Source organism: Ranitomeya imitator, chromosome 2 (genome assembly GCF_032444005.1).
Source record: "Ranitomeya imitator isolate aRanImi1 chromosome 2, aRanImi1.pri, whole genome shotgun sequence".
NCBI classification, from domain to species: domain Eukaryota; kingdom Metazoa; phylum Chordata; class Amphibia; order Anura; family Dendrobatidae; genus Ranitomeya; species Ranitomeya imitator.
The window spans coordinates 24,355,889-24,380,409 of record NC_091283.1 but is presented as its reverse complement, the minus strand read 5'-3'; the positions used below and the strand labels follow the sequence as shown (position 1 = coordinate 24,380,409).

Here is a 24,521-nt window from a genome sequence, read left to right as displayed (position 1 = left end):
CATGGGCTATGTTATACACTGCGTGGGCTGTGTTATATACTACATGGCTGTGCTATATACTACGTGGGCTGCGCTATATACTACGTGGCTGTGCAATATATTACGTGGCTTGGCAATATACTACGTGGCTGTGTTATATACTGCGTGAGCTGTGCTATTTACTTCGTGGGCTGTGCTCTATACTACGTGGCTGTGCAATATATTACGTGGCTGGGCAATATACTACGTGGCTGTGTTATATACTGCATGAGCTGTGCTATATACTGCGTGGGCTGTGCTATATACTATGTGGCTGTGTTATATACTATGTAGCTCTGCAATATACGCGGCTGGGCAATATACTACGTGGCTGTGGTATATACTACGTGGCTGTGCTATACACTATGTGGGCTGTGCTATATACTACGTGGCTGTGTTATATACTACGTGGGCTGTGCTATATACTACATGGGCTATGTTATACACTGCGTGGGCTGTGTTATATACTACGTGGCTGTGCTATATACTACGTGGGCTGCGCTATATACTACGTGGCTGTGCAATATATTACGTGGCTTGGCAATATACTACGTGGCTGTGTTATATACTGCGTGAGCTGTGCTATTTACTTCGTGGGCTGTGCTCTATACTACGTGGCTGTGCAATATATTACGTGGCTGGGCAATATACTACGTGGCTGTGTTATATACTGCATGAGCTGTGCTATATACTGCGTGGGCTGTGCTATATACTATGTGGCTGTGTTATATACTACGTGGACTGTGCTATATACTACATAGCTATGCAATATTCATGCCTGGGCAATATACTACGTGGCTGTGTTATATACTATGTGGCTGTGTTATATACTATGTGGGCTGTGTTATATACTACGTGGTCTGTGTTATATACTACGTGGGCTGTTATACACTGCGTCACGGGCTGTGCTATATACTACGTGGGCTGTGTTATACACTGCGTGGGCTGTGTTATATACTACGTGGGCTGTGTTATACACTACGTGGGCTGTGTTATATACTACGTGGGCTGTGTTATACACTGCGTGGGCTGTGCTATATACAACGTGGGCTGTGTTATATACTATGTGGGCTGTGCTATATACTATGTGGCTGTGCTATATACTACGTGGGCTGTGTTATATACCTTGTGGCTGTGTTATATACTATGTGGCTGTGTTATATGCTACGTGGCTGTGTAATATACTACGTGGCTGTGGTATATGCTATGTGGCTGTGCTATATACTGTGTGGGCTGTGTTATATACTACGTGGCTGTGTTATATACTACGTGGCCTATACTATAAACTACGTGGCCTGCGCTATATGCTACGTGGCTGTACTATATGCTACGTGGGCTGTTATATGCTACTTGGCTGTGCTGTATTTCTCTGCTGTATCTGTGCATCATGAATCGTGGTATTTGTTAAAGAGGGGGCCCACTGAGACTCTTTCGCCCGGGGCCCTCAAAAACCTGGAGCAGGCCCTGGCTTCACTGATTGGTCATGCCCGGCCGGCCGAAAACAATCAGTGACAGGTGCAGTCCAGCCGCGAATTAGCGTGGAATTTGAACCACGCTTCGCTAATTGGTCGCACCCTGCCGGCCGAATCCTGTGTATAAATTGCATTATTCTGAAAACTTCATAAATAAACTACATACATATTCTAGAATACCCGATGCGTTAGAATCGGGCCACCATCTACTAATGAAATAACACTGCAGATAACACACCAACACTACAGATAACACACCAACACTGCAGATAATGAAATAGCACTGCAGATAATGCACCAACACTGCAGATAATGAAATAACACTGCAGATAATGCACCAACACTACAGATAATGCACCAACACTGCAGATAATGAAATAACACTGCAGATAATGCACCAACACTACAGATAATGAAATAACGCTGCAGATAACGCACCAACACTGCAGATAATGAAATAACACCGCAGATAACGCACCAACACTGCAGATAATGAAATAGCAGTGCAGATAACGCACCAACACTGCAGATAATGAAATAACACTGCAGATAATGCACCAACACTGCAGATAATGAAATAACGCTGCAGATAACGCACCAACACTGCAGATAATGAAATAACACCGCAGATAACGCACCAACACTGCAGATAACGCACCAACACTACAGATAACGCACCAACACTGCAGATAATGAAATAACACTGCACATAACGCACCAACACTGCAGATAATAAAATAACACTGCAGATAACGCACCAACACTGCAGATAATGAAATAACACTGCAGATAACGCACCAACACTGCAGATAATGAAATAACACTGCAGATAACGCACTGACTCTGCAGATAAGGCACCGACACTGCACATAATGCAACACTGCTGCAGATGACGTAACAATGCAGCAGATAATGTACCAACACTGTAGAAAAGCCCCAAAATAGTGCTGACATTTTTGGTCTTTGCTTTTCACTACTCGTGACCCCATTCATCACTCATTTCCTTCTTGTGGACACTTTTAGGCTACGTTCAGACTAGCGTTGTGCGACGCTGCGTCGGCTACGCAACGCACAACGCACCGAAAAACGCGGCAAAACGCAAAACGCTGCGTTTTGCGACGCGTGCGTAGTTTTTTGCCGAAAATCGGACGCAAGAAAAATGCAACTTGTTGCGTTTTCTTGGTCCGACGCTTGCGGCAAAAAAGACGCATGTGTCGCAAAACGCAACAAGCAAAAACGCATGCGTCCCCCATGTTAAACATAGGGGCGCATGACGCGTGCGTCGCCGCTGCGTCATCCGACGCAAACCCGACGCTCACTAGCACAACGCTAGTCTGAACGTAGCCTAACCCTGTCTTGGTTCACGAGGCTAAAGGTACCGTCACATTTAGCGACGCTGCAGCGATCTAGACAACGATCCCGATCGCTGCAGCGTCGCTGTGTGGTCGCTGGAGAGCTGTCACACAGACAGCTCTCCAGCGACCAACGATCCCGAAGTCCCCTGGTAACCAGGGTAAACATCGGGTTACTAAGCGCAGGGCCGCGCTTAGTAACCCGATGTTTACCCTGGTTACCAGCGTAAACGTAAAAAAAAAAAACACTACATACTTATATTCCGGTGTCTGTCCCCCGGCGCTGTGCTTCTCTGCACTGACTGTGAGCGCCGGCTGGCCGTAAAGTACAGCGGTGACGTCACCACTGTGCTCTGCTTTCCGGCTGGCCGTCGCTCACAGTGCAGAGAAGCACAGCGCCGGGGGACGCGACAGACACCGGAATGTAAGTATGTAGTGTTTGTTTTTTTTTACATTTACAATGGTAACCAGGGTAAACATCGGGTTACTAAGCGCGGCCCTGCACTTAGTAACCCGATGTTTACCCTGGTTACCCGGGGACTTCGGCATCGTTGGTCGCTGGAGAGCTGTCTGTGTGACAGCTCTCCAGCGACCACACAATGACTAAACAGCGACGCTGCAGCGATCGGCATCGTTGTCTATATCGCTGCAGCGTCGCTTAATGTGACGGTACCTTAAGACATGGCCTCAACACATCACCCCCATAGGATACAGGTTCATCAGGAGGCCAGGTAAACAGAGGAGTGGCAGAGTTTGTAGCCAAGATGGAGGCTATATTGGTGGCTGATGGGTGAATTTCCTGTAGGGTTTTAGGGATTTCGAGGGAAAGTTTACGTAGAGCTGGGGCGCCACAACTTGCGTTGCTCCTAGGGTGCCAACCTCCGCAGCGAGGCAGTACCAGACAATAGCAATGCTTAGTGATCAATTATTTTCCTCCCATCAAAGTGAGCACCAACCTTTCAGCAAGCATGCAGTGCCGCCATAGTTAGGATTCGTCTCTGCTAGCCGATTTGCGCTTTCGTCCCATTGATGAAAGTATGAAATTTGCATATTCGGGGTCATATGCCAACTAGTTTCTTATTCGCCTCTCTTCATAGAACATGACATACAGTAATGGTTGAAAGTGTTGGCACCCTTGAAATTGTTCCAGAAAATGAAGTATTTCTCCCAGTAAATAATCACAATTACACAGGTTTAGTTTATTTCCTTTGTGTGTATTGGAACAACACAAAAAAAAGAGAAAAAAAAAGCAAATTGGACATAATGTCACACAAAACCCAATAATGGCTGGACAAAATTGTTGCCACCCTCCATTTAATATTTGGTTGCTCAGCCTTTGGAATAAATACCTGCGATCAATCGCTTCCTATAACCATCACAAGCTTCTTACACTTCTCAGCTGGAATTTTTGGATGGCTCTTTACAAACTGCTCCCAGTCTCATATTTTGCCTTTTCCCAGCAACAGTTTTAAGATCTCTCCACAGGTGATCAATGGGATTTAGGTTCGGACTCATTGCTGCCACTCTCCAGCGCTTTATTTCCATCCATTTCTGTGGGCTTCTTGATGTTTGAGGTTATTGTTCTGCTGGAAGACCCATGACCTAGGACGCAAACCCAGCTTTCTGACACTGGGCACTACATTGCCACCCAAAATCCTTTGGGGATCTTCAGATTTCATGATGCCTTGTACATAGTCATAGGCACCCAGGGCCAGAGGCAGCTAAAGATCCCCAAATCATCTGTGATCCTCCACCATATCTGACTGCAGGTAGTGTTCTATTTTGTAAGCTTCATCTGTTTTCAGTAAACAGTAGAATGATGCGCTTTACCAGAAAGCTCTATCTTGCTCTCATCTGTCCACAAAACACTTTCTCAGAAGGATTTTGGCTTACTCACGTACATTTTGGCAAACTGCAGTCTAGCCTTTTATGTCACTTTGTCAGCAGGGGGTATGTTGGCACCACGTTGTAATCGCTGAATTCCATTGTTTCCTTCAGTCCCGTTGCCCTCATTTATAGTAACCAGACCCTTGCTCCATGGAGAAAAACATCCATCCCCTTAGTGTATAATCTCCATTAACCCCGTGTATAACACATACCGTCTGCCATTACTAACATGTGACAGATCAGCCGGTGGTGCAAAGATCACTGATCCCAGCGCGATCCTGAAATATGAGCCACTGGGGTAACAAGTCCATCCATGACATTTCTTCCTCCTGAATCTTCCCCCTACCAGCTGTGAGTGACGGTGACTCAGTGGATAGCACTATAGCCTTGCAGCGCTGGAATCCCACCTTGGACAACATCTGCAAGGAGTTTGTATGTTCTCCCCGTGTTTGCATGGGTTTCCTCCGGGTTCTCTGGTTTCCTCCCACATTCCAAAGACATACTGATAGGGATTATAGATTGTGAGCCCCAACGGGGACAGTGATGATAATCTGTGCAAAACTGTAAAGCGCTGCGGAATATGTTAGCGCTATATAAAAATAAAGATTATTATTATATATTATTGAGAAGTGGAAGAAAGTGCAGCAACTCAGCCACAAAGTGTAGACCCCATAACATTGCAGAGTGGGGGGCCGAGTGCTGAGGAGCAGAAGGCATAAAAGTCTCCACCACTCTGCTAACCCCAAAAGTGCAGAGTCCACACCACTTCTGGTATAAGCACAAACACTGCGCCCTCCGCCAGGAGCTTCTTGGCCGAGCAACTGCATGCAGTTGTACATCAACAAGCACAATGCCGAGCGTTTGATGGAGTGGTGTAAAGCTGCTGGAGCGCCCACAAGGGCCGGGGGGTACTCGGTACCGGTCCGGTCGCTCTCAAAGGGGATGTCACGGTGGCTGCGACCCGGTCCGTGGCCCTGGGCGCCCATTTGAAAGGGGAAAGGTCTTTTAAGGGATATGGTGAAAGTCTATTGTCGTGACGCCACTTGTGGTGTTCGGTCAATAGGGGGACCGACGCTGCTTTAGAGGGGTCCTCTGGGGTGATGTTGATGCACCAGTGATGGTGACGCTTCCCACAGGTGAAGCGGGGTCCCCAGGGCTCCCAAGGTGTGTGGCAGAGATGTTATTGGATCGCCCCCCGATGTAGGGGAATGGGGTACTCGGAGCCGGGCCCTTGGGTTCTTGTCAGGGATGTCACGGTGGCTGACCCGGTTTGTGGCCCTAGGGGACGTCCGTTGTAAATTGGGGAAAGGTCTTTAAAGGGATAGTGTTCGTGACGCCACCTGTGGTATTCGGTCAGGGTGACCGACGCTGCTTAGGGGTCCGCTGGGGTGATGTTATGGCAGCTAGATGGTATACCTTCCCACAGGTGAAGTATGTCCCCAGGGCTTCCCAGAGTGTAAATGATGAATGGTGCAGTGAATAATGAGGACACAAGGTTGCAGTCTCTTTACCTTTACTGAAGGCTTCAGTGTCCACAGTCCAGAGCACAGACCACAGGGCAGGCAGAGTCCGGCCGGTCTGAAGGCAATTCCGGAGTCCCCCTTATCCAGGTGGAAATCAGTAGCCTTCCTCTAGCGCCTGAGTGTTGTAGTTCCTCCCTGCTGAGCTTCTCGGTGAGGTCCTCACAACTATCGTAGATGTAATGTCTCTTTCTCTCTGTCCCCCTGATGGATAGGACAAAACCGTATGACTGATGGCCTGAGGCTTTTTACAGGGACCCTACGACGCCCCAGCCCCCACAAGTTGCCACCGTGCCTCCTGGGTATGAGGTCAGGCAGCCAACGTGGAATTAACTGTCCTGCCAGTCTCTGAAGTAAAGCATAGAGATCCTTACTCCCTTGGTGTTCTGGCTACCGGCTTCTGCGCCTCAGAAGGAAGCAGCCTGCTCCTGGCTGGTCTCCCTCTGATATTCCTCTCCTTTGCTATGACTTCATTTCTCACTCACTACAAGACAATTCCCTTCAGATGTCTCTTTCTTAGGATGCTGCCGCACGTGGGGCAGGCGCAGCTCCATGAACCCTCGTTCTCCGCAGACCTCAGTCTGCATCTGGCTCCCTCTCACTCCAGCCAGCTTCAGTCTGCATCTGCCTTGTTCTGCCTAACTTTCTGTCCAGACTACCAGTTTTACCTAATTGTGAGGAGTGCCCTAATAGACAGAAGCATGGCTCCCCCTGGTGGCCTGGAGTGTGAAGTGTGTTGTGTGGTTAGTGATACCTGGTAAGGTGATCTCCTTTATTGCCCTCAGACGTAACAGCACTCCCCCTGGTGGAAGAACGACATTACTGCAACGACCAGGACTCTGGGGCGCTGCATTATATGCCAAGGAATGAATAGAGGACACAAGGTATAAAGTCTTTACCTGGTTTACTGTTGTTAGCAGGCCACAGTCCAGGATACCAGGCACGGGTGGTGGTGGTCCGGCCGGCTCAGAGGCAATGGGAGAATCTCCTTCCCAGTTGAGGCCCGTGAGCCTTTCCTCCTTGCGCTGTTATATGAGGTCCCTGCTGCCTGAAGCCTTCTGCAGAGTCCTCTAATCCCCCTGTCCTGAGACAGGTACCTGCATGACGGGCAACTTGAGCCGTTTTACAGGGACTCTATCATGCCCCGGGCTCCTTATGTGGTGCTGCGTCACAGGTGTGGTGTGGGCCAATCACATAAAGCTCTGAGCCCTTCGGTTCTGCCAAGTGTCGTACAGTTCCACTAAGGCCTCGGGCTTCCGTTATCCGGCACTCGCACTGCCCTCTGGCTCTGAGGGTGTCCTTCCGCTGTTCCCCTCTGAGCCCTTTCTCTCTCCTCTGCTCATTTCCTCTGTAGCTCCACCACATACAACAACCCTTCAGGTTCTCTCTTTCCAGAGGCTGCAGCTCACTCGTGGCTGCCAGGCCTCTCTGTCTGCTCTCAGTTCCAGACTTCCTTCTTCTATCTCTCCCTCCTGGAAACTAACTAAGGGTACCGTCACACTGAAACGACGCTGCAGCGATACGACAACGACGCTGCAGCATCGCTGTGTGGTCGCTGGAGAGCTGTCACACAGACAGCTCTCCAGCGACCAACGATCCCGAAGTCCCCAGGGCCGCGCTTAGTAACCCGATGTTTACCCTGGTTACCAGCGTAAACGTAAAAAAAACAAACACTACATACTTACCTTCCGTGTCTGTCCTCCGGCGCTGTGCTTTCCTCTGCACTGTCAGCGCCGGTCAGCCGTAAAGCAGAGCGGTGACGTCACCGCTGTGCTTTCCGGCTGGCCGGCGCTCACAGCCAGTGCAGAGGAAAGCACAGCGCCGGAGGACAGACAAGGAAGGTAAGTATGTAGTGTTTGTTTTTTCTTACGTTTACGCTGGTAACCAGGGTAAACATCGGGTTACTAAGCGCGGCCCTGCGCTTAGTAACCCGATGTTTACCCTGGTTACCAGTGAAGACATCGCTGAATCGGCGTCACACATGCCGATTCAGCGATGTCAGCGGGAGATCCAGCGACGAAAGAAAGTTTCAAACGATCTGCTGCGAAGTACGATTCTCAGCGGGGTCCCTGATCGCAGGAGCGTGTCAGACACAGCGAGATCGTAAGGATATCGCTGGAACGCCACGGATCGTGCCGTCCTAGCGATCAAAGTGCCACTGTGTGACGGTACCCTTAGACTGACTGGCTCCTCCTCCGAGTTAGGATACATATAGCTTAGGGAAGCTCCCCTGAATCCGGGTCCTGAGCTCCCCCTCCTGGCCTGAATTTGGAATAAGTTGTGTGTGTGTGCCTTACCTGGTGAAGAGAACGCCATTGCCTCAGAGCATGATATTAACCGCCCCGAAAGGAAAGCAACATCACTGCTGCAACCAGTCACCTGGGGTGCTGGACCGCCACCACTGGACTTTAGAGGAAATGTGTTCTGGGCAGTGACGGATCACACTTCTCTATCTGTGTCTGATGAAGAAGTCTGGGTTTGATGATTCCAGGAGAACGTTACCCCCTGACTGCATTGTGCCCCCTGTACAGATGGTGGAAGAGGATAATGCTATGGGCTGTTATCGGGGGGCGACATCGGACCCTCAGCTCCAGTGATGGAAATCTTATTCTTCAGCACAAGATATTGTGGACAATTGGATGGGGGGGGAACATACTTTTCTCCATATTAATGTCTATGGATGTAGATGAGGACAGAGAAGCCCCCGGAGGTGGATGTGGGGGGCACATACTTTCTCCATATTAATGTCTATGGATGTAGAAGAGGACAGAGAAGCCCCCGGAGGTGGATGTGGGGGGCACATACTTTTCTCCATATTAATGTCTATGGATGTAGATGAGGACAGAGAAGCCCCCGGAGGAGGATGTGGGGGGCACATACTTTCTCAATATTAATGTCTATGGATGTAGATGAGGACAGAGAAGCCCCCGGAGGTGGATGTGGGGGCACATAATTTTCTCCATATTAATGTCTATGGATGTAGATGAGGACAGAGAAGCCCCCGGAGGTTGATGTGGGGGGCACATACTTTTCTCCATATTAATGTCTATGGATGTAGATGAGGACAGAGAAGCCCCCGGAGGTGGATGTGGGGGGCACATACTGTCTCCATATTAATGTCTATGGATGTAGATGAGGACAGAGAAGCCCCCGGAGGTGGATGTGGGGGGCACATACTTTCCTCCATATTAATGTCTATGGATGTAGATGAGGACAGAGAAGCCCCCGGAGGAGGATGTGGGGGGGCACATACTTTCCTCCATATTAATGTCTATGGATGTAGATGAGGACAGAGAAGCCCCCGGAGGTGGATGTGGGGGGCACATACTTTCTCCATATTAATGTCTATGGATGTAGATGAGGACAGAGAAGCCCCCGGAGGTGGATGTGGGGGGCACATACTTTTCTCCATATTAATGTCTATGGATGTAGATGAGGACAGAGAAGCCCCCGGAGGTGGATGTGGGGGGCACATACTTTCTCCATATTAATGTCTATGGATGTAGATGAGGACAGAGAAGCCCCCGGAGGTGGATGTGGGGGGCACATACTTTTCTCCATAGTAATGTCTATGGATGTAGATGAGGACAGAGAAGCCCCCGGAGGAGGATGTGGGGGGCACATAATTTTCTCCATATTAATGTCTATGGATGTAGATGAGGACAGAGAAGCCCCCGGAGGTTGATGTGGGGGGCACATACTTTTCTCCATATTAATGTCTATGGATGTAGATGAGGACAGAGAAGCCCCCAGAGGTGGATGTGGGGGGCACATACTGTCTCCATATTAATGTCTATGGATGTAGATGAGGACAGAGAAGCCCCTGGAGGTGGATGTGGGGGCACATACTTTCTCCATATTAATGTCTATGGATGTAGATGAGGACAGAGAAGCCCCCGGAGGAGGATGTGGGGGGCACATAATTTTCTCCATATTAATGTCTATGGATGTAGATGAGGACAGAGAAGCCCCCGGAAGTTGATGTGGGGGGCACATACTTTCTCCATATTAATGTCTATGGATGTAGATGAGGACAGAGAAGCCCCCGGAGGTGGATGTGGGGGGCACATACTTTTCTCCATATTAATGTCTATGGATGTAGATGAGGACAGAGAAGCCCCTGGAGGTGGATGTGGGGGCACATAATTTCCTCCATATTAATGTCTATGGATGTAGATGAGGACAGAGAAGCCCCCGGAGGAGGATGTGGGGGGCACATAATTTTCTCCATATTAATGTCTATGAATGTAGATGAGGACAGAGAAGCCCCCGGAGGTGGATGTGGGGGGCACATACTTTCCTCCATATTAATGTCTATGGATGTAGATGAGGACAGAGAAGCCCCCGGAGGAGGATGTGGGGGGCACATACTGTCTCCATATTAATGTCTATGGATGTAGATGAGGACAGAGAAGCCCCCGGAGGTGGATGTGGGGGGCACATAATTTTCTCCATATTAATGTCTATGGATGTAGATGAGGACAGAGAAGCCCCCGGAGGTTGATGTGGGGGGCACATACTTTTCTCCATATTAATGTCTATGGATGTAGATGAGGACAGAGAAGCCCCCGGAAGTTGATGTGGGGGGCACATACTTTTCTCCATATTAATGTCTATGGATGTAGATGAGGACAGAGAAGCCCCAGGAGGAGGATGTGGGGGCACATACTGTCTCCATATTAATGTCTATGGATGTAGATGAGGACAGAGAAGCCCCCGGAGGTGGATGTGGGGGGCACATACTTTCCTCCATATTAATGTCTATGGATGTAGATGAGGACAGAGAAGCCCCCGGAGGTGGATGTGGGGGGCACATACTTTCCTCCATATTAATGTCTATGGATGTAGATGAGGACAGAGAAGCCCCCGGAGGTGGATGTGGGGGGCACATACTTTCTCCATATTAATGTCTATGGATGTAGATGAGGACAGAGAAGCCCCCGGAGGTGGATGTGGGGGGCACATACTTTTCTCCATATTAATGTCTATGGATGTAGATGAGGACAGAGAAGCCCCCAGAGGAGGATGTGGGGGGCACATACTTTCTCAATATTAATGTCTATGGATGTAGATGAGGACAGAGAAGCCCCCGGAGGTGGATGTGGGGGGCACATACTTTCTCCATATTAATGTCTATGGATGTAGATGAGGACAGAGAAGCCCCCGGAGGTGGATGTGGGGGGCACATACTTTTCTCCATAGTAATGTCTATGGATGTAGATGAGGACAGAGAAGCCCCTGGAGGTGGATGTGGGGGCACATAATTTTCTCCATATTAATGTCTATGGATGTAGATGAGGACAGAGAAGCCCCCGGAGGTGGATGTGGGGGGCACATACTTTTCTCCATATTAATGTCTATGGATGTAGATGAGGACAGAGAAGCCCCCGGAGGTGGATGTGGGGGGCACATACTGTCTCCATATTAATGTCTATGGATGTAGATGAGGACAGAGAAGCCCCTGGAGGTGGATGTGGGGGCACATAATTTTCTCCATATTAATGTCTATGGATGTAGATGAGAACAGAGAAGCCCCCGGAGGTTGATGTGGGGGGCACATACTTTTCTCCATATTAATGTCTATGGATGTAGATGAGGACAGAGAAGCCCCCGGAAGTTGATGTGGGGGGCACATACTTTCTCCATATTAATGTCTATGGATGTAGATGAGGACAGAGAAGCCCCCGGAGGTGGATGTGGGGGGCACATACTTTTCTCCATATTAATGTCTATGGATGTAGATGAGGACAGAGAAGCCCCTGGAGGTGGATGTGGGGGCACATAATTTTCTCCATATTAATGTCTATGGATGTAGATGAGGACAGAGAAGCCCCCGGAGGTTGATGTGGGGGTACATACTTTCCTCCATATTAATGTCTATGGATGTAGATGAGGACAGAGAAGCCCCCGGAGGAGGATGTGGGGGGCACATACTTTTCTCCATATTAATGTCTATGGATGTAGATCAGGACAGAGAAGCCCCCGGAGGTGGATGTGGGGGGCACATACTTTTCTCCATATTAATGTCTATGGATGTAGATGAGGACAGAGAAGCCCCCGGAGGTTGATGTGGGGGTACATACTTTCCTCCATATTAATGTCTATGGATGTAGATGAGGACAGAGAAGCCCCCGGAGGAGGATGTGGGGGGCACATACTGTCTCCATATTAATGTCTATGGATGTAGATGAGGACAGAGAAGCCCCCGGAGGTGGATGTGGGGGGCACATAATTTTCTCCATATTAATGTCTATGGATGTAGATGAGGACAGAGAAGCCCCCGGAGGTTGATGTGGGGGGCACATACTTTTCTCCATATTAATGTCTATGGATGTAGATGAGGACAGAGAAGCCCCCGGAAGTTGATGTGGGGGGCACATACTTTTCTCCATATTAATGTCTATGGATGTAGATGAGGACAGAGAAGCCCCCGGAGGAGGATGTGGGGGCACATACTGTCTCCATATTAATGTCTATGGATGTAGATGAGGACAGAGAAGCCCCCGGAGGTGGATGTGGGGGGCACATACTTTCCTCCATATTAATGTCTATGGATGTAGATGAGGACAGAGAAGCCCCCGGAGTTGGATGTGGGGGGCACATACTTTCTCTATATTAATGTCTATGGATGTAGATGAGGACAGAGAAGCCCCCGGAGGTGGATGTGGGGGGCACATACTTTCTCCATATTAATGTCTATGGATGTAGATGAGGACAGAGAAGCCCCCGGAGGTGGATGTGGGGGGCACATACTTTCCTCCATATTAATGTCTATGGATGTAGATGAGGACAGAGAAGCCCCCGGAGGTGGATGTGGGGGGCACATACTTTCTCCATATTAATGTCTATGGATGTAGATGAGGACAGAGAAGCCCCCGGAGGTGGATGTGGGGGCACATACTTTTCTCCATATTAAGGTCTATGGATGTAGATGAGGACAGAGAAGCCCCCGGAGGAGGATGTGGGGGGCACATACTTTTCTCCATATTAATGTCTATGGATGTAGATGAGGACAGTGAAGCCCCCGGAGGTGGATGTGGGGGGCACATACTTTTCTCCATATTAATGTCTATAGATGAGGACAGAGAAGCCCCCGGAGGTGGATGAGGGGGGCATATAGTTTTCTCCATAATAATGTCTATAGATGTAGATGAGGACAGAGAAGCCCCCGGAGGTGGATGAGGGGGGCATATAGTTTTCTCCATAATAATGTCTATGGATGAGGACAGAGAAGCCCCCAGAGGTGGATGTGGGGGGCACATACTTTCCTCAATATTAATGTCTATGGATGTAGATGAGGACAGAGAAGCCCCCGGAGGAGGATGTGGGGGGCACATACTTTCCTCAATATTAATGTCTATGGATGTAGATGAGGACAGAGAAGCCCCCAGAGGTGGATGTGGGGGGGCACATACTTTTCTCCATATTAATGTCTATAGATGAGGACAGAGAAGCCCCCGGAGGTGGATGAGGGGGGCATATAGTTTTCTCCATAATAATGTCTATGGATGAGGACAGAGAAGCCCCTGGAGGTGGATGTGGGGGGCACATACTTTTCTCCATATTAATGTCTATGGATGTAGATGAGGACAGAGAAGCCCCCGGAGGTGGATGTGGGGGCACATACTTTTCTCCATATTAATGTCTATAGATGTAGATGAGGACAGAGAAGCCCCCAGAGGTGGATGTGGGGGGCACATACTTTTCTCCATATTAATGTCTATGGATGTAGATGAGGACAGAGAAGCCCCCGGAGGAGGATGTGGGGGGCACATACTTTTCTCCATATTAATGTCTATGGATGTAGATGAGGACAGTGAAGCCCCCGGAGGTGGATGTGGGGGGCACATACTTTTCTCCATATTAATGTCTATAGATGAGGACAGAGAAGCCCCCGGAGGTGGATGAGGGGGGCATATAGTTTTCTCCATAATAATGTCTATAGATGTAGATGAGGACAGAGAAGCCCCCGGAGGTGGATGAGGGGGGCATATAGTTTTCTCCATAATAATGTCTATGGATGAGGACAGAGAAGCCCCCAGAGGTGGATGTGGGGGGCACATACTTTCCTCAATATTAATGTCTATGGATGTAGATGAGGACAGAGAAGCCCCCGGAGGAGGATGTGGGGGGCACATACTTTCCTCAATATTAATGTCTATGGATGTAGATGAGGACAGAGAAGCCCCCAGAGGTGGATGTGGGGGGGCACATACTTTTCTCCATATTAATGTCTATAGATGAGGACAGAGAAGCCCCCGGAGGTGGATGAGGGGGGCATATAGTTTTCTCCATAATAATGTCTATGGATGAGGACAGAGAAGCCCCTGGAGGTGGATGTGGGGGGCACATACTTTTCTCCATATTAATGTCTATGGATGTAGATGAGGACAGAGAAGCCCCCGGAGGTGGATGTGGGGGCACATACTTTTCTCCATATTAATGTCTATAGATGTAGATGAGGACAGAGAAGCCCCCAGAGGTGGATGTGGGGGGCACATACTTTTCTCCATATTAATGTCTATGGATGTAGATGAGGACAGAGAAGCCCCCGGAGGTAGACGTGGGGGGCACATACTGTCTCCATATTAATGTCTATGGATGTAGATGAGGACAGAGAAGCCCCCGGAGGAGGATGTGGGGGGCACATACTTTTCTCCATAATAATGTCTATGGATGTAGATGAGGACGGAGAAGCCCCCGGAGGTGGATGTGGGGGGCACATACTTTTCTCCATATTAATGTCTATGGATGTAAATGAGGACAGAGAAGCCCCCAGAGGTGGATGTGGGGGGCACATACTTTTCTCTGTATTATTGTCTATAGATGAGGACAGAGAAGCCCCCGGAGGTGGATGAGGGGGGCACATACTTTTCTCCATAATAATGTCTATAGATGTAGATGAGGACAGAGAAGCCCCCAGAGGTGGATGTGGGGGGCACATACTGTCTCCATATTAATGTCTATGGATGTAGATGAGGACAGAGAAGCCCCCGGAGGTGGATGTGGGGGGCACATACTTTCTCCATATTAATGTCTATGGATGTAGATGAGGACAGAGAAGCCCCCGGAGGAGGATGTGGGGGGCACATACTTTCTCCATATTAATGTCTATGGATGTAGATGAGGACAGAGAAGCCCCCGGAGGTGGATGTGGGGGGCACATACTGTCTCCATATTAATGTCTATGGATGTAGATGAGGGCAGAGAAGCCCCCGGAGGTGGATGTGGGGGGCACATACTTTTCTCCATATTAATGTCTATGGATGTAGATGAGGACAGAGAAGCCCCCAGAGGTGGATGTGGGGGGCACATACTTTTCTCCATATTAATGTCTATAGATGAGGACAGAGAAGCCCCCGGAGGTGGATGAGGGGGGCATATACTTTTCTCCATAATAATGTCTATAGATGTAGATGAGGACAGAGAAGCCCCCGGAGGTGGATGTGGGGGGCACATACTGTCTCCATATTAATGTCTATGGATGTAGATGAGGGCAGAGAAGCCCCCGGAGGTGGATGTGGGGGGCACATACTTTTCTCCATATTAATGTCTATGGATGTAGATGAGGACAGAGAAGCCCCCAGAGGTGGATGTGGGGGGCACATACTTTTCTCCATATTAATGTCTATAGATGAGGACAGAGAAGCCCCCGGAGGTGGATGTGGGGGGCACATACTTTCTCCATATTAATGTCTATGGATGTAGATGAGGACAGAGAAGCCCCCGGAGGTGGATGTGGGGGGCACATACTTTCCTCCATATTAATGTCAATGGATGTAGATGAGGACAGAGAAGCCCCCGGAGGTGGATGTGGGGGGCACATACTTTCTCCATATTAATGTCTATGGATGTAGATGACGACAGAGAAGCCCCCGGAGGTGGATGTGGGGGGCACATACTTTCTCCATATTAATGTCTATGGATGTAGATGAGGACAGAGAAGCCCCCGGAGGTGGATGTGGGGGGCACATAATTTCTCCATATTAATGTCTATGGATGTAGATGAGGACAGAGAAGCCCCCGGAGGTGGATGTGGGGGGCACATACTTTCTCCATATTAATGTCTATGGTTGTAGATGAGGACAGAGAAGCCCCCGGAGGTAGACGTGGGGGGCACATACTTTCTCCATATTAATGTCTATGGATGTAGATGAGGACAGAGAAGCCCCCGGAGGTGGATGTGGGGGGCACATACTTTCCTCCATATTAATGTCAATGGATGTAGATGAGGACAGAGAAGCCCCCGGAGGTGGATGTGGGGGGCACATACTTTCTCCATATTAATGTCTATGGATGTAGATGAGGACAGAGAAGCCCCCGGAGGTGGATGTGGGGGCCACATACTTTCTCCATATTAATGTCTATGGTTGTAGATGAGGACAGAGAAGCCCCCGGAGGTAGACGTGGGGGGCACATACTTTCTCCATATTAATGTCTATGGATGTAGATGAGGACAGAGGAGCCCCCGGAGGTAGACGTGGGGGGCACATACTTTCTCCATATCACTGTCTGTAGATGTAGATGGGGTCAGGCGGCCATACAGTTCCCTCTTCATCAGACCTTGATCCCCACGTTCTCCTCATCCTGTAGGACACCGAGGTGACAGGCACATAGTGACCCTAATAAACCATGGTCAGATGGCACCAGGATGCACACGTAAGATAAGACGTATGAGGCCGAGGGCCCGATGTACACAGAACTCTGGTCGGGAACGGAAAACAATCACTTTCTGTGTTTTCATTTCTAAATGTGTTTTTCATGGCTTGAAATTCCTCTCATTTCCTCCACGTTGTATTTAAAGATGGCGGCCACCAGGTCAAGAGACCTTGGCATTTCCTTGAGACTGGCCAAGGTTTCCTGTAGATTGGGAGGGGAAAGAGGTGACAGGAATGGGATGGGATGGGAAGGGAGATTTCCTGTCTCCATTTATATCCCACACACTTGAACACACGCAGGAACAGCGGAGAGATGCAGTAGGATCAGCTCAGGACGTCGGCGGGCTGGTGTCAGCTGGGTGAGTGAGCGTCCATGTATGCTGTGGTGGTGCACACACGGGTCTGCAGACAGCTCTGCCGACATCTTCCGTGTGTGATGCCGGACGGGCTTGGCTTCATCAGTGACGCGTTTCGGCCTCATAGTTCTCCAGACCTTTGTGTTGTCTTGTAGGACGAGGTGGGGAAGGCGCTGTACAGACATGACAATAGAGGCCATGAGACATAACATCACACAAGTACAAGGGAGCATAGAAAATAACCTGCAGCTCATAGCAATAAATATCTCCAGAAATGGTGACCTAAAAACTGCAAAAACTGCTCCACACAGGCAGCTACGTGTGTACAAGTCATACATGACGCTGCAGGGTGTAAGGACCCTAAAATTCTGAGAATACGGCAAAATAAAATAGCAATGGTAAAATATAGAATAGTAAACTGCAAAGTCTAATACAGGGTATAAAATGGTAAAATGCAGGATATATGGCCAGAGAGAATGGTATGATACAAAGTGTAATATAACGCACACAACAGGTTATAAAACGCGGTATAAATCGAGGTATAATAACGGCTACGATAAAGAACAGGATGTAGAAAAGTATAAAAGTCACAATAATAGAGCGTATAACGCAGGGAATATTACAGGGGCAATTCATATTATAACAATGGGTACAATACTGAGAATGATAAATATATAGGTAGGCTGCAATGCAAGGTATAATAGGGTATAATACAGGGTGTAATATATGGTATAATAGGGTATAATGAGCAGCATAATACAGGGTGTAATATATGGTATAATAGGGTATAATAGGGTATAATGAGCAGCATAACAGGGTGTAATACATGGTATAAGGTATAATAGGGATATATGAGCAGTATAATACATGGTGTAATATATGGTATAATGGCATAATAGGGTATAATGAGCAGTATAATACAGGGTGTAGTATATGGTATAATGGTATAATAGGGATATATGAGCAGTATAATACAGGGTGTAATATATGGTATAATGACATAATAGGGATATATGAGCAGTATAATACAGGGTGTAATATATGGTATAATGGTATAATAGGGTATAATGAGCAGTATAATACAGGGTGTAATACATGGTATAATGGTATAATAGGGATATATGAGCAGTATAATACAGGGTGTAATATATGGTATAATGACATAATAAGGTATAATGAGCAGTATAATACAGGGTGTAATATATGGTATAATGGTATAATAGGGTATAATGAGCAGTATAATACAGGGTGTAATACATGGTATAATGGTATAATAGGGATATATGAGCAGTATAATACAGGGTGTAGTATATGGTATAATGGTATAATAGGGATATATGAGCAGTATAATACAGGGTGTAATATATGGTATAATGGTATAATAGGGATATATGAGCAGTATAATACAGGGTGTAATATATGGTATAAAAGGGATATATGAGCAGTATAATACAGGGTGTAATATATGGTATAATAGTATAATGAGCAGTATAATACAGGGTGTAATACATGGTATAATGGTATAATAGAGATATATGAGCAGTATAATACAGGGTGTAATATATGGTATAATGGTATAATAAGGTATAATGAGCAGTATAATACAGGGTGTAATATATGGTATAATAGTATAATGAGCAGTATAATACAGGGTGTAATACATGGTATAATGGTATAATAGGGATATATGAGCAGTATAATACAGGGTGTAATATATGGTATAATAGTATAATGAGCAGTATAATACAGGGTGTAATACATGGTATAATGGTATAATAGAGATATATGAGCAGTATAATACAGGGTGTAATATATGGTATAATGGTATAATAAGGTATAATGAGCAGTATAATACAGGGTGTAATATATGGTATAATAGTATAATGAGCAGTATAATACAGGGTGTAATACATGGTATAATGGTATAATAGGGATATATGAGCAGTATAATACAGGGTGTAATACATGGTATAATAGGGATATATGAGCAGTATAATACAGGGTGTAATACATGGTATAATAGGGATATATGAGCAGTATAATACAGGGTATAATATATGGTATAATGGTATAATAGGGATATATAAGCAGTATAATACAGGGTGTAATACATGGTATAATGGTATAATAGGGATATATGAGCAGTATAATACAGAGGATAGGAGTTGGAATAATGCAGGTATAACACAATCACAAGACGAGCCACGTGGGACATGGTTGATGCAGAAGGTAAGGAGCAACCTGCACACAACCAAAGAGAGCAGCTGCTCCTCCAGCAGTGTAAATATATATATATACCCCGATATAAAGAAAGTATCAAGCTGTACATGAAAAAAGAAGGCAAATGAAAACAGTAACAATAACAAACTATAGATGGTAGAAATATTATATCCGCTTGTATATATAAAGAATGCTGGTATAACCTGGGCATCTCCTGTGTATAATTATATATGTATAGCTGGTATAACCTGGGAATCACCTGTGTATAATTACATAGGTACAGCTGGTATAACCTGGGCATCTCCTGAATATAATTATATATGTACAGCTAGTATAACCTGTGTATCTCCTGTATATAATTATATATGTTCAGCTGGTATAACCTGGGTATCTCCTGTATATAATTATATATGTACAGCTACTATAACCTGTGTATCTCCTGTATCTCATTATATATGTACAGCTGGTATAACCTGCGTATCTCCTATATATAATTATATATGTACAACTGGTATAACCTGGGCATCTCCTGTATATAATTATATATGTACAGCCTGTATAACCTGGGCATCTCCAGTATATAATTATATAGTTACAGCTGGTATAACCTGGGCATTTTATTATTATTATTATTATACATTTTTATAGCGCCATTTATTCCATGGCGCTTTACATGTGAAAACGGGGCAAATATAGACAAATACATTAAACATGAGCAGATAACAAGGCACACGAGTACATAAGGAGGGAGGATCTCCTCTATATAATTATATATGTACAGCTGGTGTAACCTAGGCATCTACTGTACATTATTATACATGTACAGCTGGTATAACCTGGGCATCTCCTGTATATAATTATATATGTACAGCTGGTATAACCTGGGCATCTCCTGTATATAATTATATATGTACAGCTGGTATAACCTGGTATCTCCAGTATATAATTATATAGTTACAGCTGGTATAACCTGGGCATCTCCTCTATATAATTATATATGTACAGCTGGTGTAACCTAGGCATCTACTGTACATTATTATACATGTACAGCTGGTATAACCTGGGCATCTCCTGTATATAATTATATATGTACAGCTGGTATAACCTGGGCATCTCCTGTATATAATTATATATGTACAGCTGGTATAACCTGGTATCTCCAGTATATAATTATATAGTTACAGCTGGTATAACCTGGGCATCTCCTCTATATAATTATATATGTACAGCTGGTGTAACCTAGGCATCTACTGTACATTATTATACATGTACAGCTGGTATAACCTGGGCATCTCCTGTCTATAATTGTATATGTACAGCTGGTATAACCTGGGAATCTCGTGTATACAATTATACATGTACAGCTGGTATAACCTGGATATATACTGTATATAATTATATATGTTTAGATGGTATAACCTGGGCACCTCCTGTGTTTAGTTATATATTTACAGCTGGTATAACCTGGGCATCTCCTGTATATAATTATAGATGTACAGCTGGTATAACCTGGGTATCTCCTGTATATAATTATATACCATGAAGGAAATAAGCATTTGATCCCTTGCTGATTTTGTAAGTTTTCCCACTGACAAAGACATGAACAGTCTATAATTTTAAGGGTAGGTTAATTTTGACATTGAGAGATAGAATATCAAAAAATAAAATCCAGAAAATCCCATTGTATAAATTATATAAATGTCTTTGCATTTTGCAGTGAGAAATAAGTATTTGATCCCTCTGGCAAACAAGACTTAATACTTGGTGGTAAAACCCTTGTTGGCAAGCCCAGCAGTCAGATGTTTTTGTAGTTGTTGATGAGGTTTGCGCACATGTCAGGAGGAATTTTGGTCCACTCCTCTTTGCAGATCGTCTCTAAATCATTAAGATTTTGAGTCTGTGCCACTTGGCAACTCGGAGTTTTAACTCCACAAGTTTTCTACGGGATTAAGGTCTGGAGACTGGCTACGCCACACCATGACCTGAATGTGCTTCTTTTTGAGCCACTCCTTTGTTGCCTTGGTTGTATGTTGCCTTGGGTCATTGTCTTGCTGGAAGACCCAGCCACGACCCATTTTTAATGTCCTGGCGGAGGGAAGGAGGTTGTCACTCAGGATTTTACTGTCCATTCTCCCATTGATGCGGTGAAGTAGCCCTTTTCCCTTAGCAGAGGAACACCCCCAAAACATAATGTTTCCACCTCCATGCTTGACAGTGGGGATGTTGTTCTTTGGGTCATAGGCAGCATTTCTCTTCCTCCAAACACAGCAAGTTGAGTCAATGCCAAAGACCTCAATTTTTGTCTCATCTGACCACAGCACCATCTCTCCATCACTCACAGAATCATCCAGGTGTTCATTGGCAAACTTCAGACGGGCCTGCACATGTGCCTTCTTGAGCAGGGGGACCTTGCGGGCACTGCAGGATTTTAAACCTGGGCATCTCCTGTATATAATTATATATGTACAGCTGGTGTAACCTGGGCATCTATTGTACATTATTATATTTGTGCAGTTGGTATAACCTGGGCATCTCCTGTATATAATTATATAGACATGAGGTCAAAATTGTAGGTACCCCAGAAAAACCCACAATAGTCATAGAAATAACTTGAATCTGACAAAAGTAATAATAAATAAAAGATCTATGAAAATTAACAAATGAAAGTCAGACATTACTTTTCACAATTATTCAAGAATCACTTTTGAGTGCCGGGTGATTCTTGAATACTTGTGACTGAGGGTTGGATACCCTACTCGAGCACCAAAACTCATATCCTCACAGAGTGCCGTGTTTATCTACTTTTATTACTTTTCACAATGTTTCCACAGAATTTAAAAATAAAATTCATGAAATCGGCCTGGACAGAAATGCTGGTACCTTAACTTAATATTTTGTTGCACAACCTTTTGAGGCAATCACTGCAATCAAACGATTCCTGTAACTGTCAATGAGACTTCTGCTCCTCTCGACAGATATTTTGGCCGAATCCTCAAGAGCAAACTGCTCCAGTTGTCTCATGTTTGAAGGTTGCCTTTCCCAGACAGCATGTTTCAGATCTTTCCAAAGATGCTCAATAGGATTTAGGTCAGGGCTCATAGAAGGACACTTCAGATTAGGCCAATATTTTCCTCTTAGACATTTTGAGTGTTTTTAGCTGTGTGTTTTGGGTCATTATCCTGTTGCAAGACCCATGACCTGCGACTGAGACCACACTTTCTGACACTGGGCAGCACATTTTTCTCTAGAATCCCTTGATAGTCTTGAGATTTCATTGTACCCTACACCGATTCTAGACACCCTGTGCCAGATGCAGAAAAGCAGCCCCAAAACATAACAGAGCCTCCTCCATGTTTCACAGTAGGGACAGTGTTCTTTTCTTGATATTCTTCATTTTTCCATCTGTGAACATAGAGCTGATGTGCATTTCCAGAAAGTTCAAAATGTGTCTCATCTGTCCATAAGACATTCTCCCAGAAGCTTTGTGGCTTGTCAACATATAGTTTGGCAAATTCGAGTCTGGCTTTTCATGATTTCTTTTTTCAACAATGGTGTCCTCCTTGGTCGTCTCCCATGAAGTCCACTTTGGCTCATACAATGACGGATGGTGCGATCTGACACTGATGATCCTTGAGCTTGAAGTTCACTTTTAATCTGTTTAGAAGTTTTTCTTGGCTCTTTTGTTACCATTCGTATTATCCGTCTCTTTGATTTGTCATCAGTTTTCCTCCTGAGGCCACATCCAGGGAGGTCGGCTACAGTCCCATGGATCTTACATTTCTGAATAATATGTGCAACTGCAGTCACAGGAACATCAAGCTGCTTGGAGATGTCTTATAACTTTTACCTTTAATATGTTTGTCTATAATTTTCTTTCTAATCTGAGACAACTCTTTCCTTCGCTTCCTCTGGTCCATGTTGATTGTCACCACACAGCACAGTGAGGATCTGTAGCCCTATATACAGACCACTGACTGATTCCAGGATTGTAGACACCTGTGATAATAGTTAGTGGACATATCGCGATTTATCATGTCCCTTTTGTCACATTGTTTTCAGGGTTTCCATCATTTCTGTCCAGGCCTATGTCATGAGTTTTATTTATTTTTTAATTCTGTGGAAGCATGGTTGAAAAGCAATATCCGACTTTCATTTCTTCATTTTCATAGATCTTTTATTTATTATTACTTTTGTCAGATTCAAGTTACGGTAATTCTGTGACCATTGTGGGTTTTTCTGTCATTAAACGAGGGGTAGCAACAATTTTGACCACGTGTGTATGTACAGGTGGTGTAACCTGGGTATGCCCTGTATATAATTAGATCTGTACATCTGGTATAACCTGAGTATCTCCTGTATATAATTATATATGTACAGCTGGTGTAACCTGGGCATCTCCTGTATATAATTATATATGTACAGCTGGTATAAACTGGGCATCTCCTGTGTATAATTATATATGTACAACTGGTATAACCTGGGTACCTCCTGTATATAGTTATATAAGTACAGCTGGTATAACCTGGGCATCTCTTGTGTATAATTATATATGTACAACTGGTATAACCTGGGTATCTCCTCTATATAGTTATATATGTACAGCTGATATAACCTGGGTATCTCCTGTATATAGTTATATATGTACAGCTGATATAACCTGGGCATCTCCTGTGTATAATTATATATGTACAACTGGTATAACCTGGGTACCTCCTGTATATAGTTATATATGTACAGCTGGTATAAACTGGGCATCTCCTGTGTATAATTATATACAGTGGGGCAAAAAAGTATTTAGTCAGTCAGCAATAGTGCAAGTTCCACCACTTAAAAAGATGAGAGACGTCTGTAATTTACATCATAGGTAGACCTCAACTATGGGAGACAAACTGAGAAAAAAAAATCCAGAAAATCACATTGTCTGTTTTTTTAACATTTTATTTGCATATTATGGTGGAAAATAAGTATTTGGTCAGAAACAAACAATCAAGATTTCTGGCTCTCACAGACCTGTAACTTCTTCTTTAAGAGTCTCCTC

General features: G+C 45.5%; 1 protein-coding gene across 3 annotated transcripts in view; it reads left to right on the top strand.

Annotated features, from left to right (window-relative positions):
* EXOC3L2 (exocyst complex component 3 like 2) overlaps window positions 1-24,521 on the top strand; it is a 66,991-nt gene that overhangs the window by 25,818 nt on the left and 16,652 nt on the right. The window contains exon 1 of one of the 3 annotated variants that reach the window (XM_069746185.1): window positions 17,190-17,266. The exons of the other annotated variants lie outside the window; for them this stretch is intronic. The gene's annotated coding sequence lies outside the window, so the exon portion shown is untranslated. Of the gene's footprint in view, window positions 1-17,189; window positions 17,267-24,521 lie in introns of those variants that run through there. 3 annotated transcript variants of the gene reach the window in all.